Source organism: Anas platyrhynchos, chromosome 5 (assembly GCF_047663525.1).
Source record: "Anas platyrhynchos isolate ZD024472 breed Pekin duck chromosome 5, IASCAAS_PekinDuck_T2T, whole genome shotgun sequence".
NCBI lineage: Eukaryota > Metazoa > Chordata > Aves > Anseriformes > Anatidae > Anas > Anas platyrhynchos.
Window position 1 is genome coordinate 49584501 of NC_092591.1, and position 21230 is coordinate 49605730.

The window sequence follows — 21230 nt, forward strand, 5'->3', positions numbered from 1 at the left end:
GCAAAGCTGGGATTGCCCCACATTCGGCATTTCCAGGGGAGGCTTTGGATGCCTGTCGCAGGGAGTGTTTCTGGCTAGCGAGTCTGTGCTTGTAGGCTCATAAACTTCCCTCGCATTTTTTTGCACTTAGGTGAGCTTGTTAGCAGCCAGGGCTTTGCCTTGGGGAAGATGCCTGTGCCCTTTGCTGGCGGATTTGTTGTAGCAGAGGGAATGAAGCTTGCGTGCCTCGGACGTCCTCCAGACCTAATCCCGTCTGTAGATGAACAAACGAAGAGAAGAGATTTGGGTTGAATCACAGGCCCTCATCCCTACCCGTAACTTCTCAGAGACTGTGTAAAATTTCCCCGGGGGTTGTGAGAAAGCATCTCTCTTCAGATGCCCGAAAACGAGATCGGACAAGGCCGTACCAAGCACCCTACGGGGAACGCTTCTGCTCTGGAAGTGCTCTACGAGACGTACCCGGCTCGGGTTCAGAGGTGGAGAGAGCTCCGTGGCCGTGCAGAGCAACTGGAATTGCACAGCTGAGGGGCTACAAACCACACATGCTTGTGTTCCTCTTGGAGCCTCTGGCAGCAGCCTGCCAGCACGTGAGTTTCTCTTCAGTTCCCGTGGTGCACCCATCGCCTTGTTACTGCTTTTGGAGCCGAGGGATCCAGCAGCACATTGCTTTTTAAATGTCCTGCCATTAGGAACGCATTTGCGATTCATTGTAATAGCACCAATCATAATGAATTCATTTTGTGCTCGCGTCTGTGTCATCAGCACTTGGGATTGTTGTTTTTTTTTTGTAATTCACATCAGTAAATGGGCATTAAAAGCATTATCCGTAAGCACATCGCCTCGCCAAGGGAGCAAGGGGGAAGCATGCGAGGAGCTTGGGGCTTGCACAATCCCCCATGTAGCTGGGAGGCTTCTCCTGGCTGGAGATCAGCCCCCGGCCCTCCAGGACTGATTGACTGCTCCCCGTGACAGCTCGGGCCTCACTCACCGTGTGCATACACCAGGGGCACGGCTGGGTTGGTGCCGTGGGCGTTCCGCTCTCCTGTAGCGGCTGGCTCAATTTAACGGGCTGCTTACTGTGTCTGATACCTGCTTTGAGTTTCTGCGAGCCGGGGGAGGAGAAGGAGCTCCTAATTCATCAGAGGAACCGTCCCCTTCCTTTTCTGCAGCCTGCTCTGGGTGCTTCCCCTTGCATCAGCGGGCTGGCGGCGCGGCGATAAGCCTCTTGTTGCTGGCTGAGCCCCGCAGCTCGCTGATGCAGAATCTCTGCTCGATGAGCCGGGAGAGAGAAATAATTTGGTGGCAGATGCTTGGAGCTGAGGCATCACCGAACATCCAAACGCTGCTGTGAGTCGGAGAGAGTGGGGAGGGAACAGAAGGGAAGAGGTGCGGGGGGACCGGAGCGCTCCTGCAGACCCAAGTACAGAGCCAAGTGCCAAACGGAGGCTTTTAAATGTGTCTGCAGACGTAGATGGGGTTAGCTGCAGGAAGGGTGGGAATGTGGAAGGCCCTGTTCCCTGTTTCTTTGCCCTTTTCAGGATCCTCTGTTCTTTCCCCAAATCTCAGTAGGTGGATCTGAAAGCAGGAGGCCTTGGTGCCACTTGACCATCTCAGAACCAAGCTATCCGTGCCTTCACACCTCAACCAGGTGGTGCTGGGGGTGTCCTGAGCGCTGAGCCACCACACGGAGCGGGCTTTGATTTCACGTTGGAAGAGGGAAAAGCTGAAAAGCCAACAAGAGACCTGGTTTGTACCAAGGCAGCAAAATTAGGGAACGCTGAGCTGAGACCTGTAGGCTCTTTTGATAACGCAGTCACGATCTCATCATGAATAAAACAATGCGTTTCACCTGACCAATTCATCTAATAAGGACTCGCCTCCACTGGGTTCCATCATTTTTGAAGTAATGAAATCCCCGCATCACCTTGAAAAAGATAATTTGACCCCGGTGTTTATATGCACGTACACGAGAGCAATTTCTGGGGGGCAGCTGGCAGCTCTGTTGCTGCTTGTTTTTTTTTTTTTTGATGCAGGAGAAAGGCTCCTCCTAAGGTTTATTGGCTCAGGCAGCTAGCTGGGAGTCACGGTCTTGAAATGACTCCTCTGCCCCCTCCGTGTTAGGTGCTTTTTCCACACCACAGACACTGTGGTGTGGTTTGGGCACAATCGCTTCAGAAGATAAACTGCAAAGAGGAGTCCTTAATGTGCACGGGGAGCATGCGGATGGGGGTGAAAGCAAAACAGCTGCTGCGCCTCCAATATAGACTCTTAGTTATTCTGAAAGGGCTTGGGAATATTTCCTCGTGGCCAGGCTCTTAGAGGCACTGTCCTTCATTGCTTTTCGGGTGGAAATGTATAATGGCTGATAGTCTGCTATTCTGGCAGAGGCTGGGGAGCTTCACTAATTACCTCCGATGAGTTTCAGGCAAATCGCATCTTCAGGTGGAGATTGTATATGCCTGTATATGGTGGTTTGTTTTCATGAATGCTTTTTATGATCTGTTTTTATGGTCCTAAAAGGGACAGAGGAGCTCAGCCAGGGGGCCAGTTAGCAGCCCACGTCTTCTAGTTCAGCAAGTCCTTTGGTGTCAGCCCTTACAGACACGGGATCCGAGCACTGCTTGGAAGCTGCTGGAGATTACTGGTGAGAGGTGAAGGTGAGGCCAGTGATGTGCAGGGGAAGGAAAATACCAGTGCTGTGGTGACAGCAGCGTAAGCGTTGGTGCTAATTCCGGCAGGATCTGTGTTTGCCTTGAGGTCAGAACTGTTAACAGCAATCAGCTTCTGCAAAATACCTGGGTGACCTGGTAGCACCAGACTGCGAAGCCTGCTGAGAAAAACGTGTACCCTAATTCATCCCACATGTCCCCGGGCACTGAGGGGGGCAAAGAGCAGCGTGGTGTTTGTCCAGCCACACTCACAGGTGGGTCAGGTAGGGGGTGAAAATCAGAACAGAAATTTCATGGTGTTGACTCCTTTTGTTGCATGCTTTTTTGTTTGTTTTCTTTTAATTCCCACTCTGGCTTTGCTCAGATGAGCCAAGCTAGCTTCAGGAAACCACGCTGCAAGAGGCCCGGGGAGTTGCTGTTTCGCTGCTGGGGATGGGGCTGCTTTGGTTGACGGTCCCACCGGGGCAGTGGGCTACGGGAACCATGAGCTGCGGGTCCTGCCAGGGATGGGAAACGAACGGGGAAGATGGCATTATCCCAAAATACTTATTATGCTTCCTGGGGAGGCATTTTTCTAAATAAGTTCTAAGTGACTCTCCCTGTTTAAAGAAGGGTATATTTTGCAGGTATGTGTAGTCCTCACTGTGTAAAAACCAAAAGGCAGCGTCTCTCATTGGCATAGCAGAGAATCCTTTCCATTTGCCAGCTGCATTTCCCTCTGGCTTTCTTTTGCCCAAAACCTTCGCCCTAGCTGGCCTGGTGACTCACCAAAGGTGTGCTCCTGCATCTTCATGCCTTTCGGATACAGAAAAAGGCACCCGTGGCTGTCAGCTCTGCTCTGTTTCATTAGTATTACTTGTAGAAGTGCTTCCAGAAACGGACCGGAGATCTAAGGGGAGAGTAGCTGCTGCCTGGAAGGCCTTGGTTATCAGGAATCCGCTTACTTCAGCAGGAGCTTTGGTTTGCTTTGGTTTGGTTTCTGAAAAACACGAGGATTTGGCCAGTGTAACAGAAGTCTCTTGCCAGAGCAGCCAGCTGAGAAATCGGTCAGGCTGCGTTTCACTGTCAGCTGCTTTTTCCAGCTACATCTGAGCACATGTGTCTTCTGAGCAGCATCGCTGGTTCCTGGAAGCAGCACTGCACCCGGCCAGCCCCCAGAGCACCTGGGCTGAGGACTCTGCTGGACACACAGGCAGCAGGATCAGGCCTGGGCTAGCTCGTTGCATCTCAGCTCGGTGCCTGCACGCGTGTCAGTACTTCAGGCAGGGTTTGCCGTCCGTAATTGTTGCAGACTGCTGTGGTTCTTGGCTGATGTGCAGGCAAGCGCTAGCAGTTTTCCCCCAGCTACTGTCGTGCATAAACGCAGTTCAGTTTTGATCAATAATTATTAAAAATGAAGACATGAACAGTTGGCTATTTTAGTCAGCTTCCTTGTTTCCATTCTGATACCTAATGGCTGTAGGGAGGTAATTTTGTTGTCTGGTCTAGAAATGGAAAATTCTTGCAGGCTGCTTTTTTATTTATGGTCCCAGATGGGAAGCACTCAGGTCCTGAAATCCCTCCAGATGTCTCCGTGGCACACTTTCCCTGACTCTCCTGAGGGCATCTGAAAGAGGGAAATCTACATCCTGCATTTATCTCTACGTGCTACCCCCTTGCCACTTTCCTCATTTCCTTAACCACATCTCTTGGATACTTACTGGTGAAAAAAGTCCTGCATCCCTCCTTCAGTTTTTCTGCCCCACTTGCTGTATGGTGTGAGTTGTCAAAAGAGATGTTTGCTGTTGCAGAATAATCTCCTATGAATTGATGGGACCCCAGGGAGGCGTTTCTGTCTTTGCTGTGAGCCACGGTGCTGCCTGCATAGCAGATAAACACGGAGCTCACGCCTGGCCACGGGGAGACGTGGAAGGGTTGGTTATGGAGGCAAGCAGCCGGCTGACTTCTGAAACCTAAACAACATCAGATTGCAGTGCTGAATGAGAAGTGAAGCCACCTGAGTGGGTTTTGTGCTGGGGGGTTTACTGCTCACTGTCTCCTCTCCTCAGTGTTTTGGGCAATTACACTGGAGGAGTCCTGTCCACACCAGATGATTGAACTGTGGCGAACGTGACAAATGGAGAATCTCAGCCTTAGGGTTCCTCTTATTCCATACGGTGATTCCCACTTTCGACATTAAAAAAATCTATTTCAAAGAGCAGAAATAGAATTAGAAAGTGGTGCGAGCAGCTGTGTAACACGGAGATGGCACAAGTAATACTGGAACAGGAAGAAAGGTTGGAGGAGACTTTAATAAAATCTTTATCAGTGATCTGTCCTGGAACCAATCACACTCTAATATTTTTATTAGTGACTTTGGCTCAGAAACTGGAGAGAGTTCAAGGAGGGAGCTTTCTGCTGCTGACACAAAGTTGTGAGGCACATCAGTACAAGGAAGATTGAGATACGGTACAAGGAGAATTGGATGACCTTGAAGATTAAGCAGTAGAAATGCTGCAAAATTGAATGGGACAAAGCACAGGGTTATTCACCTAAGGATTAAACATAGTTCACTCTGATGTAAACCAGATTCCTGAATTAGAAGGGAGTGAGGCAGAGAAAGATGTGAGTAGCTTGGTGCGGGTAACACTTGCTGCGTTTCCTTTGTCTAAAAATTCAGTTGCCTTATTACAGGAAAGGAGCGAGTTAATCTTAGGCAATGTATATTTCTTCGAAAACCTGATCTTTGCAGCATGAGATGCCAATGTGACGCATCTGGGGAAAAGGCCAGAGCAGTTGTAGCTGGAGAGAGAGAGGTGTCGACAGCGAGAGGCATGAAAGCTGTGGAGTGTTTGGGATTGCGAGCACAGGTCCGGTCACTCACGTTCCAGAAAAATGAGCTGAGAAATATGCTCCGTGGTGGTTTATGATAATGAAAAGGTAATGCAAGGGGGGGATGATTTGTGTTGCCTAGTAAAACGATGGCAGAGAGGCAGTGTGATTGCTGTCTGTAAAACCAACAGGGGGTTGCCCTGTGTGTGGGAAAGGAATAATTTAAGCTAACAGACAGCGTTGGCACAGGAACAAATGGGCACGGACTGGTGATGAATGTATTTAGGCTAGAAATGGGAATAAACTTTCTGGCCGTAGGAAGAGTGAGTTTCTGGAGCAGACCTCCAGTTTGAGAGTTTGGAGCAGCACGATTTTGTTCCTATAAAAAAAAAAAAAAACAGAGGCAAAAATGTGGCTAGTTTGAGACGGAGCTTAATTTGGACAGGGTGTGTTTACCTGTGGCAGGAGAAAACGGGGCTTGGGAGGAGCCTCTGAGCCCTGGGTTTGGGGACTCGTGTCTTTTATCCTAGGATGAGTGAAGAGTGAATGCAGTTGCCCTGTGTTCCTGGAGATCTCAGTTTAATATGCATAAAGCAGCATCGCTCTGCATTTGTGCTCAAGGGCACGGTTTGACCTGGCTTGGAGCAGCCCTGCAGCGACTGGGCTTCCAGCAGACGTGGTGATGGTGGCCTCAGCACCTCCTGAAAGCTGTTAATACGTGGTAAGTCACCACGGTGAGGCTGTAGAGAAGTGCATCTGTGTCAAGCCAGTGCATCGAGGTGCGTGGTGTGTTTCTGGGGAGGGATGGCTGGGAGTGCTAGAGGGGGATGTGGGCTTTTGTTTTAATCTTCCTTAGCCCTCTTTCGGTAGTTTCCTGTCTGTCTAGCTTTTAGATCACATCAAGAAATTTCACAGCTCCCCGTTTGCTAACGGGTATAATTATAATTGCTGTAATACAGTTTGTAGGTGTTCGGTTTTATAAAAGAAGGAGGTATCTGAGCATGAGCCAAGGGCAGCCTGAGTACTCCTCTGATCTGGAGAAGTCAAGTGATTGTTCCTGGGAAGAAGACCAAACACTTAGGATTTAGCAAACAATTTATTTTCCAGGCATAGTATAAAAAATAATATTAAAAAATCCCATTTATTCACGAACAGTTTTGAGATAAAAATGAGGAACGTGTAGAAATAATGATCACAAATCTCTTTCCTGTCGCAGTTCCTCAATAAAGCCTTGCTTAGTCTGCCTTTGTCTAACTCAAACTGATTTCTAACACTGCAGGCACAGCTCGTACACTGTCATTTCCACCATTTTGAGGAATCAAATAGGCTGACATTTGATGCAGAAGCACAGCTTGGTCACGTCTGTGTGCTGGAAATCTATCAGGGCCCTGAATATTGTAGAAAATGCACTTTCAGGCAGTCATCTGGTTGAGTCCCTGCATTTTTCCCTTAATACTGTAGAAATAGACAAAGACGCCGTCTTTGTGCAATAATTCATTTTTCTTCCAGCCCTGTGTCGGCAGAGGCAGCTTTCCAAAATGCTGAACTCAAAATTTCGACGAGTGCATTCTTGTTCCAGCAGAACACCAGACGGGAGCGGCGCGGCATGGGGCTGTCTTTCACGAGGCGATGAAATGTCTGCTTGTCAGCTCGCGGGTCACTTCTGTCGGGCAGCGGGAGTGCATCCCAGCCAGCCTGACATCCCCAGCGCAGGGAAATGTGAGGTGGGCAGCTCTGCAGGGGCAGCAGCGTCTTTGTGGGCATGCCAGGACCTTCGTGGTCCTGCTTGTCTCCTTGGATCTCCTTGAAATGCCTCTGGTACAGAGTCGTGGCCAGCTCGGTCTTTCCTCCTCACGTTTGGATTTTTTTACGCACACCTGTGATACAAACTAAAAACAGGAAGCTGGCTTGGTTTAAGAAAGGTGTCTTTACACAAACATTTGGTGAGTGGTGCAGAAGGTGTTTGCCATCCCTAAATGTGGCAGCTGCCCTTGTCCTACTGATGCAGAACAGCTCAAGTGTTCCCCCACATATTGCAGTGGGGGAGTGATGGCTTTCAGAGGCTTCAGAATCCTGGTTCTTGTAAGAAGCTGAGACAGAATAGAAACAGCACAGGTGGTATTGGTGTTCCTAGGTCCTGTTTTTTAGGAATCATTCATCATAACACTGGATGACCCAGCAGTGCTACAAAGGTACTGAAACTATGGAAGTCAGACTGAACAGGTGAATAAAAGCAAGCAAGCACCTACCTCCCTGCCAGAGCCCCTGCGTGTGCAGCTTGCCCTGATAAAGCAGCACGTGTGTGAGTTCTCAACACTGACTCCACTGGGAGGAGACCAGAGTCTCATTAAAGAATTGCAAAGGCTTCATGAGGCTTAAATGTCTCCTGTAAATCCATTAGTGTCCATATATAATTTACTCTTCACGTTGCTCTTTCAGAGCTGTCAAATATCTTTGGCGGTATTGCACTTTCTTTAAAAACCAAAACGTGACCCGATAGAACTACTTACACTTAGAACAGTGAAACTGCTCGTTCATGAATTTATAAAATGTTTTTAATTATAAATCAGTGAGTAATTACTTTGTCTTGGCAGTCCAAGAGAAAACCATTCAATTGACCTCATCTGCTTGGCAAAGCAGCATCCGAAGGAGAAGCGGTATCCTCAGCTGAGACAGCACCGCTGAGCACCGCTGACAGGAGCAAGCAGTCAGTCTAACACAAACAGCACAGGGGATAACCAGAGCCTAAAGCAATGGGGCGTTGTAGATCCCAGCAAATCTTGGGGCAAGGAACAACATGTTGGTGGCCTAAGACGATGGCAACTTAAAATGAGCAATGCGAGTTACCTCTGTATCTCCTGTCTGCTGCTGGGAGAGAGCCTGCTGGCGGTGACTTCTTCCCGTGATTCATCTGAAAGGAGTTTGTGGCATCCCTAAGGCCACCAGTGAGATGTGGATCTAGCTTGTAAGAAGAAACTTGTTCTAGCAGACACGGTGTGAGGGAGAGGGCAGAGGCTGTATCACAGGGAAAATTCCTCCGGGCCCAGTCAGAGGTATGTTATCTGGGGAGTGCAAGCATCACTGCTGAATCTGTGAATTTAATCCTTGGGGATTTTGCCCTTCTTCCTCCCCTCCTTTCTCATTGTCCAGTCGTGATTCATTTCAGGGTATCCGCATGCACATCGCAGTCTCATCCCAAGAACTTGCTGTCAGGCTGTGAAGAGCCTCTAACATCGTCTGTCTTTGTGAGGAGACGGCCAGATCGCGTGCACACACAAACGAGCACTGCCACACGCCACGCTTGTGCTGCGGCAGCCCATAATAAGGCAGGCCTTAGTCATCCATCTGCCTTTCATAGGAGATCTTGCATATCTATTCTCCTATTTTCCAAAAGGAACTGCAGGCAATTAAAATCATCCTGAGGTCTCCCTGGCTTCCTGCTTCTAATCTACATTCTCAAGAGTGAATGGAAAGTGAGAAAAAATTGTGGTTGGCCCCATACTTTTCAGAGATCTGGAGACGAAGAGCAGGGGAGAAAAAGAAATGAGGTGTATTTATAAAGTGAAAATTCAGAATATATTCATCTGACATTTCAAGGTCTTACTTGGGCAGACAGTGATGTAAAGAACAGGTATGTGCCTGCTGTCCCTTATTTCTCTTTCCAGCCCCTTAATAAGAGGCTACAATGCTGCAATTGCTATTCCAAGTGGCTTTAATATATTTTTTACCTATTTTATCTTATTCTTTTGCTGAAGATTTTTAATGGAGTTGTTTTTATGTCGAGCCATATATTTTTATAGTACTTTTCCGGATTAAAAGAGGAAAAATGCGATGAAATAGGCTGCTAGCTTAGGCTAACGAAGGTGGGTTTGGTCGGCACTCACCATCCCTGTGGCTGGGGCCGAGCAGGCTCTTACCTCTGGAGGCAAGTGCATGTTCTCTGAGCCTGGTGCTGTGGATTGGAAATGTCCCTTCTGATTATTCCCCTTCCAAGGGCCTGCCTCAGGCCGTTTGCTGGAGGCTGAGTCCCCGCGTGGGAGGCTGCTGTGTGCGGGGCCTCCATAAAGCCGGGCCCTGACCTCCCTGAGGGCCTTGGGCACAACTGTTGGACCAGCAGTCCCGTTAAGAATGCTTGCAGCAGGCCTATGGATGAAAAAATAGCCTTTATGTACTTTATTCAGTGACCATTTGTTTCCAGGGAGCATGCCCGTGTGTACATCATTCCCAGCCACACAGAGATGTGTAACTGAGGCGCAAAACCAGGGCCGCACGACATCTGCTGAGTGAGGAGAAACTGCTGCTCCTGTGCGTTGGTTTCCTTCCGATGCTGAGCGGACACTGAGTTAGGAAGGAATCCAAAGGAAACGGAGCTGGTTTCTGTGGTAAATTGTGCCTCATATGTGACCAGGAAAGGTGTCACGATCTGAATTTTCCTAAGCAAGTGTGAAACCTCTGGCAAAGGAAGAGGCTGATAGAAACACCACTTCTGGGAGCTGCAGAGAGTGATTTTATCATCGCCTTGTCCCTGAAGATACCTTTCCCAGTGACAGCCTGATGAGAGGCACATGTGCTGTCCCTCCAGCCACTTTCCCACTTGTGAGCGAGGTGCGGGATGGCTCCGAGTCCCTGACCTGTGAGCGCAGGGCTGGAGCTGCCGCCTCTGCCTCAGACAGCTGTGTGGCTGCTGCCTCCAACAGGACCGAGCTGAAAACAGCCCTGGTTAGCTCACACAAAGGGAAACCTCACGCTTCTTTCTTTCCTACAGGCTGTCGGGGCTGCCTGCTTTCTCTGCGAGATACATAATGCATTCTCCTCTATGAATATTTCACCTCTTCTTTTTGCTGTTTTCTGGCGGGGAGTCGTACTGTGCCAGCCATCGCGGTGCAAACCAGAGCTAGGAAATTAACTGCGTTCAGCAGCCGTACGCGGACATAAAGCTGAGCCAGCACACGGGGCAGGTTTCTGTTAACCCTCATGTCTCCAGTCAAAGGATTTCTTCTGAACGGGTGGGAGAGAGGCAGAGGGGTGATCTCTTTGCCACACAGAAAGCGAAAATTGGAGCTATTGGAAAAATTTACTGAAACTCCTTCCTTGAAGCTACGCACACATCCATCTGAGAAAGGGCAGCGTGTCTGACAGAAGCGAAAAGATTAGTCCCGGATGAGATTTAGCACAAAGCAGTTGGGTAGATTTATTAGGTGTACTCTCAAACGTGAAACTCGTGTGTGAGCTGTGGAAGTGTGTGGCTGGCCGGCCCTGCGGCTCTCAGTACTGTCTGTTGCTTCTGCTTCAGGGCAGGCTGTCAATTAGAAGTACACATAAACTGGCTGAAGTAAGGCTTGCAGCTAAAGAGATGGGGTGAATTTCTACCCCAGCTGCCTTGAAGATGTTGCCCCCCAAGAGGCTCTTCCCAGTGTGGCTGCTCAGCACCACGGCTCAGGACGGGGCCTCCAGCTTCCCATTACCAGCACCCGACCCCTGTGTACCTGGGCACGGGCACAACCATTGAAGGACATGGCCAGCAATAAAAACTTCTGTTAAAGGAGTAGGAAAGGCAACTGAGATGGTAGCATTGTTATGAAATGGGGATTCCACATCTCTACAGATGGTAATTAAAATGCAGTAGGTTCCTGGAAGCGGCTCTGTTTTCTAAACATGAATTGCTTTGTACTGAGTGCACTTTCTACAGCAGCAGAGACTATAACTGCTGAATGGAAAAGTAATTAGCACCATTTCTATGCATGCATTTAATGGCTACACAGTAGTATTGAGTACAATAGGCACGTTTCTGCAGCAGTAGCACGCTGCAGAGATCCCAGTGTGTACGTACACATTCAGCCCAAGCTTCGTGTGGCACAGCCCCGTGTGCTCACGCGCAGTGGACGGGGACATCCCTTGGGTTTGAGCTGAGCTCCGTGGTTTGCTGAGAAAGGTGAGCTGGTCAGCAGCATCTCAGCTGTGCTAACGTGATTGCAAATCATCCAGGGAAAGACCCAGTAGAGGCAGAGCTGCCTGCCTTCCACCAGTGCTTGGGGTGATGCTCTCCAGCTCTCTGTAGCCACCGCAGCAGTCAGAGGACCAAAAGTCCCAGAGCACCAGACCCGGCTGTCGCTGACAGGACTTTCTGCAGCAGGCTGGGGGTTGGTGCCTGTGTTGTGGCTTAATGCGGGGGCATCAGCCTCCAGGCTGTGTCAGCAGCGTGTTTCAATGACTCTAAAGTCAGGCATCAAACCAAGCAAATGAAGCTGTCATTGCGGGCTAGAAATTGATTTCAAGGGTACAAAATGCACCTAGACTCAGAGCACGAACTACACGGGCTGGTGGTCTCTGCAAGTGCTAATTGGGACTCTCCTTGCTGGGGCTTTGCTTGCTCCTGCTAGTTTCCATTTTCTTTTCCCTGCGTGCCCTAATGAGGAGTGTGGATGTGCCTGTGGCCCTACAGCTCAGCTCCACGTCCACCTGCTGCAGACACGAGTCCACTTGTGTCTGTCTGCTCATTTGTGGAAGCAGATTTCCCCGTCTAACCTCCTTGGTGCTTGAGAAAGAGCAAACCGAGCTCTCATTGTACCTGCCTCTTGGAGAAATCACTGGACAGCCACGGCTGTGTCTTTGAAAGCGAAAGGGCTGCCCAGGTTAGGAAATTCTCAAACATTAGCTCAGCATGGCTGAGCCGGGGCGCGGGATGGTGTGTGAACCCATTCATCATCGCGGGGCAGCTGCCAGCTCGCAGACTTTAATTGGGGCCTTCTAACATTTACGCTGTTTGGAGGTTTTTTCAGTGCTGCTGATAAAGGATTTTGCTCATCTCTCATGAGGCCGTGGAGAGACAGCGGAGGTGTGAGCTTAATTCAAGGTTGCTGAATGACTTGCAGCTACTGGGGGAAATTACGTTACTCTGTATTGTTTTCCTCCCGAAATTGCTGTCTTGGCTGCATCTCTGGCATTTTTGCATATCTGTCTCCTCAAATTTCCTGCTCCTCAGACCACACCACCCTCACGGCTTCTAGTCATGGCATTTTTATTGCAGGTCCCATGGAAGTGAGAGGTCTCAGCAGCACAGCTTTCCCACCTACCTCTCTTGAGAGGCAGAGGGGGGTGGAAAGCATAGTATTGCCAATGTAATGGGTTGAAAAATTGCTCGTCTGAACTTAGATTAGAGCTCCAGTGATCGCCTTTAAAAGCTCATTATACTTGAAAGAGCTCCTTTTGCTCACTGTGATGTGTCTGTCTGGGGGCACGCTTCAGTGCTCGCTGGGCCAAACCAAGCACAGAGGTGGGAGCTTCCCCACCCACGTGCAAAACGCCCCCTTCACCTCTTCCCAGCCCGTGGGGCAGCTCCGAGGCCTTCACCTGCCGCCAGTGGCCTGCTTAGGCTGGGTCTCCCCGTGGGCTGGGTCTTTGTCCCCTCTGGGGAGGGCTTGTGCCCAGCTCCAGCCAGCTGTGTAACTGCAGTGCGAGAAATATTCTGGCAGCCGCCTCCCCCCTTTGCACTCGCTGTGCTGCAAACTCACACTGGTGAGCACAGGTGAGACAGGGGGGCTGACTCAGGTCTCTGAGCATACCTGCTCTGCTTTCTGTGCCATTAATCCTATCTTTATAACCGAGTTAACGCGAGGGTAATCTGCCCCCCTTACCACAGCTTGATGTTGCGTTGCTTTTGCATCTGGTTGCTCTATTGGTTCAGTTTGCAGCCCTTTGTCTGCACCGGGTATCCTTTGTAGGTCAGCTGCCATGCAGGGAGCCTACATTTGTGCAGTGCTTAATTGGTCTCTCAGCTCTTTCCCGTTCTCTACTTTGTTTTGCTTACAGAGCTCAGCCTTTCCCTCCCATTTCTCCTTCCCAGGAGAGGAGGCAAGATGATGATGACGACATCCTCAGCTGATGGATGAGATGGATGCTGAGGCAGCGATTTGGGCTGCAAAGGAGACCTTGCAGGTATCTTGCACTTCACTCACCAGCCTCTCTCAGTGAAATGAAGAATCAAATGTTTCCTGTCATTTGACCCTTTTCCCTAGGACCCGTGTTGAAGCGATGGCTGGGAAGCCCCCCTCTTCCTGCCCTCGCCAGGTCTGTAAATCAGCCTGGGTTTGGTTTTTTGCTGCGTCCCTCACCACACAGTATGCAAAGCAGCACAACTGGGCTGTGTTGACTTCTCAGAGTTTCAGAGAAAAGAAAGTAAACATGAGGGTGCTTAGCGGGGGATTTTGTAAGGGGTTATGTTAGCTAGATTTCCAAATCCTCCAGAGTTGGAAAGGGTTTTTGGAAGGGCCTTAATTCCTTCTAAAAATCCCATCCTTACCTAATACGTGCTAGTTAGCAAACAATCCTATAGACCTGATAATACTTGATGTGATGAACGGTCTGGGGCTTATTACTGGAGCCTAGGGCTAATCTCTTCACCATGTTCATGCACCTTAGCTCCTCTTACATTCTGGGGTACTCTTCTTGCCATAACAATGCTAACAGATTTTTTAACGATAATGAAGTTGATTCACATCCTGGGAAAAGCGCAGCTCATTCCTAGTTGATTAGTCAGATATTTTTAAATCTTTCTGGATTTCAAGTAGCAAAAGGAAAGGCAAACAATAAGATCTCACTTTAGGTTTAATACCAGTGGAGGCTGTGGATGCAGTTCAAACTCTGTAAGACTTCTGGTGGGAGAGTCTGACAAAAGACACTTTGTCTCCGTTGGAACAAATGCCACCGAATGGTGGAATTTATTTCTTAATTATTTTTCCAGGGCCCCTCTGTTTCCAGCATGCTCACAAACACTTCACATAGAGATTTGCTTCTTTGGAATGGCATGAGGGGGGACTAGCAGTGGGGATTTGCTTTCTATGCATGGCATGGTTTGCCTCGTCTGCATGAGCTCTTTCTTGTTCCTAGGATACACTTGCTTGACTTAATTTATGGGCTTGCTTTATTATTTTTTCCCTTTGGCTGAGATCTGTTTTGACTTTCCCACTAAGCTCCTTTCTGAGCAGGGGCAAAACCAACAACACTGAATTTATTTAAGTGGAATTAAAGGGCAGTCCTTGTGCTGAGGCTGGGTCTGGGCTGCTAAAGCATGCTCAGCCTCCTGAGGTGCTAAAGAACCTCATGTTTCATTCAAAAGCCAATTGCGCTGAATAGCAGAGAACCACTTCTAAAGACTGCAGTGGGGCTCTAAAACCAGCAGCACAGAATGAAAGAGGGGGCTTTAGAAAGCAATGGGATGTAAAAGAAAAAGAAAAGAGTTGATCAACCAGGTTAGATTAAGGGCCCAGTTAGTTTTGTTGCCCCAGAAGCAAAGTTTGGAAGATGACATAGTCCCTCTGCTCCTATGGTTCAATAGTGACTGGTAAAAGTGGGGGGATAGTTAATGCATGTATAAACAGTAAGAGCCTTTTTTATTAATAAAAATGAAATTCACCTTCTTGAGTAGTAATATGAATTCCAAAAAGGAATTTTTCTGTATTGAATTATAAGTTGATGGCCCTTGAAAATTCAGCTGCAGTTTGGGTCTTTGCAGACATTTTTCTTGTTCGTATGCTTGCTGTGTTTTTATTTTCCTTGTTCTTGTTTAAAATGAGAAGCAAGCTGACGTTTCCATCAGAACTGTGTAGAAAAGCAGAGACTGAAGAAGAGAGCAGAGCATAAAAGCACCTGGCCGTGGTGAGCACAAGGGTACCAGATGTGTAGGAGGCACACCTGCCCCAGCCACAGGCGGTGTTTCTGCGGGTATTCAGAGCTGGCTCTGCAGTGTGATCCTGATGTCGAACCTCATGCCGTTGGCTGGCATTCTCCTGGTGTAGCGTTGTCGTATGGGTGGGCACGGGGAACTCTGTGTGTAGGTGGGACAAGATCCCTTTCTTTTCTCCGTGTTCTTTTCCCCCAAAGAGAAGAGCCAGAAGCAGATCTCGCAGATCTCAGGAATTTACATTTTCTCCCTGTTGGCTGTAGGCTAGAATTACTCTGGGAAACACTTCGGGGAAAGATGATTATGTCTGTTTATCAAAATTCAGCCTCTAAACAAACAAGACAACAGGTAAGGCGAGTTAATGAAACTTCCAGCCCTGCCCTTGGAGGGCACAGATGGCTGCGGAGATCCAGTAACTCCAGACAGTCAAAGGCTTAAAACCGCTGCTCGTGCCTGCAGGTGGTGGGTCCCAGGTCAAAACTGAAGCTCACTGGTGGGGAGTGGCACAAGAGAAAGTTGTGTTTCCCACCCTGTGCTACGCCTGCTCTGTAGATAGAAGCTCAGCCTCCGGAGTGGTTACTCCTGCCTTTCCAGCTGGCACTGGATTAACTTGAAAAACTAACAGAGCCTTTATAGAAATTATCTCCAGAGGATCCATCTGATGGTAAAGGTCCCCGAAAACTACTGTTCATAGCACCTTTACTACAACCACATATGCTGTGGGTTAAAAGTTTTTGACCTTGTCAGATGTTGGTTGTGTGCAGCTGGGCTTGTGTTTGTGTCTTCTTATTAAGAAGGTTGGAAGGGGAATGAGAGGTATAATGCAATACATTATTTATCTTGTAAGGAAAAAATCCAGTGTGGTCTCCTGAGCCTTCCCTTGCATTTTCTACTTTATCTCTGCTTGCTGAAGTCATTGCTGGTCCCGGTATTTTTACAAGTAGTGAAATTGAAAGCACACAAATAAGAAAGGAACTACACAGAAGAGAATGACTCTTGTTCTACTCGGTGCAAGTGAATTTAAAGAGATGATGACTGGATACATCCATGTTCCCGGAGGAAGAAAGCCCATTTACTGCATTTGACTCTCTAGGAAATGTACTGGACATTACACACACGCCTGGAGATCCTTACTCTTGATCACTGGCCGGCAGGAATTACATTAGAGAACCCAAAGCTAGCTCCTGTGAGGCAATGCCCGTATCACAAACCGAGCGGGCGTCACAGCCAGCATGCAGGTGTGTCTGCACAGCAAGGCAGAGGAGTGGTAGCTGGTCTAGGTAGCAAAAATGAAAATGTAGCATTACATTTGAATTACATTACAATGAAATGAAGCATTAATGACTTCAGTGTGAGCTAACAACTGAGGTAAAGACTGCAGTGCTGCAGTTTGCACACACTGGGATTTTGCTGGGCCCTTCGTTAGAGTGTGCCAGCGGGTCCTGGTTTCCAGTCTCTGCTGGTCAGAGAAAAGCTACCACAGCTGGCACCCCCATGCCACAACCAGCCCTTTGCTTCCTCAGGAGACCTTCCTGTCTGCCCTGAGCAGCTGGCAGGTCAGTAGGGTGCTCAGAGGGGGGTTCGTGCAAATGAAACTTTTATCATTCCCAAGTCAGTTCTGCTGTGGGGTGGTGTACAAGTGCGGAGGAGTTCTCATGGTGGGCCTCCACCAAGTAGATCATCAGCTGGCCTTGGGGACGGGAATTTTGTGACATTCTTAAATCACAAAAAGACTCTTAAATCACAAAAATGGCAGGCAGAGGATTGTGGTACTTCACTGGCAGGTGCCATCGGCCACATGAGGCTTACTTTGGGCTAGGGCTGTTTATGCATTTTATAGGTATGATAACAAATGATCTTAATTTCTTCATTTAAGAGCACTACCTGGGGAGCCCTTCATATCTTTGTAGGCACAAAACTTACCCTGTAAATCTCTTCTTGTTTCTCTGCTTGACTTTTACTTCCAAAAAAATTATTTTCCCTCTGTGGAAAGCTCTCTATTAAGTCTCTGTCTGGTGATGAGTACAAGAAGTGTCTTGAGCCACACACACCTGCGGCAGCAGACACAGCTGATGTTTCCTCCTGTTCCTTCACTTTGACATGTCTTTGGTTTGCCTAGAAAATGTGATTTTTTTTCCACGTCCTTCTCCTTCAGGAATTCGCTGCTTGTCACACCTAATGACTTACTCACTCGTCACCCTTTTTTTAGGTTGACAAATATCCTGCAATGATAAGACAGTGGCCTTTGGAGATGTGGTGCCAGTAATTAAAATGAAGAATGCATTACAGTAAAAAGTAGAAACGTGGGTCTAAAAGCCACACTGGTATTTTTAGTGATGGGAGTAATTGAGGATTTCAGTTTAATAATTCAGTGCAGCTGAGATTAATAAATGATATGAGGTAGAAACAGTCTTTCAAGAAGAAGAATTCTGGAGGTAGAGGTAACGGTTTAATTTAGTACGTCCTGAAAGATGCTGCCTGAGTTACTGCATAATAACTCAGCGCAGTCCTAAGACTTCTGAGCCTGCTTTGTAAAGGGAGGAGCACGCATCCAAAGTGAGGACTGTGCCAAGTGAGGGAAGCCATCTCAGAGGAAGCCAAAAAGCCTGGAAACCCCTGGACACTGGTTCCCTCTGTAGCCTGCAGCAAGTCACAGGCAAGCAGCAAGTTAAAAGGTTGCGTGCTGGAGTCCAGTCCTGCAAATCTTACAAACACTATAAACATGCTTCTTCCTACACGTAGTCTCCCACAGGGTTCATGGCCTTGTTATCTTTGTGAGTGCTGTGCCGGAGAGCATTCGCAGGTTAAATCCCTCAGTTTGCATCGAGTCCTGCTCACCCAGGAGATCTGGTGTTGAGGCTGTGAGCCCCATCTGTTTACATTCCTTGGCTTAACAAAATTTTTTGAAACTAAATAAACTTTAGGCTTCCTGGCAGTGGCTCTGATGCTCAAGTCCGGAGCTTTCCACAGGCTCAGGATTAGCTCTGTGTAGCCCGCGGAGCTGGATGTCAGGACAGCTCCTTGTGTATCCCTTTAAGCATCATGGATATGTTTCATGAGAATTTTTCTGTCTGTTGTCAAAAGACGAAGGCTGATCGCATTCCCCATTTGAGACGTGAGGCCAGGCAGCCCTGAGGTCTGGCTGTGGGGCAGGCTTAAAATCTTCTGCTACAGCATAGCCGTGTGTTGGTGCTGTCCTCTGGAAACATGAAACATGCTGCTGCCCCGTTCCCCTGTAAGGATGCAAACGTTCCTGGTTGTAAAGCAAACTGGCAATCCTAAGTGCTTGCTGAGTCACAAGGACTTAGGAAATTGACGTCAACTTCTTTTTCGTGGCACACCATCCCAGCTGCTTCCCTCTTTGTGGCCAAAACATCAAGGCAAGTTTCCTCAGGTCTGGCCATTGTGATTCTTGTGTTTCCAGCCTGTTGGGCTCCATTTTTGGCTAATTGTAACTAGAATAGCCTCCGAAGAGCCGCGTGCGGTATGCAGCGGCAGCATGCAGCAGCCCAGACAGCTCCTCCCTGCCCTGAGCTGGCTCCAGGCGGGGGACTCCACTCACAGCTGCGTGTGGGCTGATCCCGAAATACTCCTTCCTTCCATGTTCCTGCCTGCCCTCCGGAGCTGCCGTCCCTGGTAACAACGAGGCCGTCATCCTGTCTGAACATAACAGCCGTGCCACGGTCAGAGGCTGGCCCCAGACCAGCGATTTTGCTCCCCTGCCAGAAGATAAAAACACCGCCCGACAGCAAGATTCACTCCGGCTCCCGATTCAGCGAGATGCCTGAAGCATGTGAACGGCCCTCTGGGCTTCTCCCTGCCATGGTCTTGGTGTAGGCAGGGTTAAGCTCAGCTGCGTTATCTTGTTACACTCAGACACTGGAAAAACCGTATTTCCTGCCTGTATTTCAGGTGGGTGAGCTACCCTGCAAACGCACCTTGCAGCTGGAATGCACATGTCGTGTGAAGTGTCTAGCGCTGACTTCAGCGTACTGATTACACACATGGAAATTATTCATGCTTTCTCCCACTTGCTCCGCAAGGTTCACTGTGTACCTTGTTTATATCCCCAATTTTCTGTTCAGCACAGCGGAGGAGGGGAGCCCAAGCTCATAGGCCACCCCAGTCCCTTTGAAGACTTGGAGGGGTGAATTCATCTGCATATCAGGCGGAATTTACCAAATTTCTGTACATCTGTTTCTCGTTTTAATTTCTAGAATAACTTGAAATTATACGAGAAGGTTGAGGGAGACAGTGGTTTCTGCTGTAGCTACTCAGGTAGTGAGATCAATGAAACTGGTGATGGGAAGGAGGGGGAAAACCGGGTCCTGAATATTTTAGATTGAATCTTCCCCTCTCTCCTTACAGGGTCACATTCAGTCATCGTTAATTGGGTGTACTGCAGCATTTGGTGGGTTTGGTTGCTTCTTAATTATCTGCATAACTGTGATTTTTTTCTCTAAGCCTAATTCTTTAGCTTGAAATAGGATAAATTTCAAAGAAAATAATATTTTGAATCCAGAATCAATCATCTCAACTTCTTCTAAATTAAAATTTGCCTAACATAAAAGACCGCAATCTAGCAACTGCATATAAAAACCTGTAATTTGGACAAAGAGGCACCACAGTAGTCTCAGGGAGAGTTCCAATCTTTTTTACAGCTTTTTACTGTCTAGGACACCTGATAAAGCTGGAAGCAGCAAGTACATTAAATACAGCACAATGGCTTATACAGAAAAGCCCAGGGCCTCTGGTTTATTCATTTTATCAGTTTAAATCGTATGATATTTCCTGTGATTGCTACAGCAGGTACCTACAAACTCCACGGTGCCACGTTAGTCCTTCAGCATGAAAATCACTCTGTTTCCATTTTGCTCCTAGACCGTGCTGTTTAAGCAGAGATGTATGGCTCAGATTTGGACTGAATTATGGTTTGATTTGTCGCGGCCTGCGTTGCACTGCCTGCAGAAATAGCGAGCGGGGCTCTATCGGGGCAGCAGGCAACAGCCTCTGGGATGAATCAGGAGCGGAGTAAAGCTGATGGGTCACTAACCCAAGAGCAGAAATAGCTTCCTTCGGGCACGGCTCGTTTAGGTGGTGTCCCCAGGTGAGTAACAGGAGCAGGAGGAGAGGGGCCTGCTGTTCCTAGGACGTGGGTGTAACCGGATTGAGCAGGACAGCTTGCACAGATCCTTTTGCTTTTGGTCTTTGGATTATCTGTTGCAGCAGCTGTCCCTAACTGCAGTTGCATACCTCAAGCAAGGCAAGGCATTGGGTGCTGTTCTCCCTGCTACTAGCTCTGTGACATGTGTGATACCACGAGGAGAAACTGAGGCACAAAGCCTCTGTGATCATCACAGGACCTCAGCTGACAGTGAGGAGCAAAAAGTTGGGCCTTTGACTTGTTGGGTTGGTCCCTCCCTTCAAGAAGATGGCTCCAGTGGTCTGCTCCCTTGTTCTCAGCATCAACACACGAGTTTATCATTAATGTTATTGCTCTTACCTTAGGAGCATGGAAGCCCACTTGTTATCTGGAGCTGCACAAGGACACAGCAGAAAGATGACCGCTGCCCTGCAGAGCCCTCAGCCAGAGCCCTCCCAATGGCACGGTGTGCTCAGCAGCAGCCACACAACTCTTGTCTGCCTTGCTCTTGCTTCAGGTTCACCGTTTACACAATACCAGAGGAGAGTTTGGAAGGAAAAAGCTTTTAAAATGGAGCTGTTTATACCCTCCGATTCAAACTTGGCAATATTCAGCTTGGCCACTGTTCACTGCTAGTACTTCTGGCCTACAAATGATGTTGCCCAACTTTTTTTAGGCATACAGATCTTAAATATCCCCTTGTGCTATTGAGGTGTTCAGCACAGGTACACGTATTTTTGCCTCCCTGCTGAAAAGAGCATTTCCCATTAATATTGCCACTAAAAACAGACAAACAAACAAAAAACCACCTTCAACTTGCAAACTGGCATGAAATGGAAGAGCCGCAGTGGAGATTTTTGCCACTTCTTTGTAGATATTATGAACTTAGCTTCTGAGACTGTTGATTTGAACTCCAATTAATTTCTGT

The 21230-nt window shown here is 48.3% G+C and overlaps 1 protein-coding gene across 1 annotated transcript in view; it reads left to right on the forward strand.

The window, feature by feature from the left end:
* Positions 1 to 21230, forward strand: part of LDLRAD3 (low density lipoprotein receptor class A domain containing 3) — a 184432-nt gene that overhangs the window by 33296 nt on the left and 129906 nt on the right. Inside the window, exon 6 of the mRNA XM_072039032.1 lies at positions 13290 to 13415. The gene's annotated coding sequence lies outside the window, so the exon portion shown is untranslated. The remainder of the gene's footprint in view (positions 1 to 13289; positions 13416 to 21230) is intronic.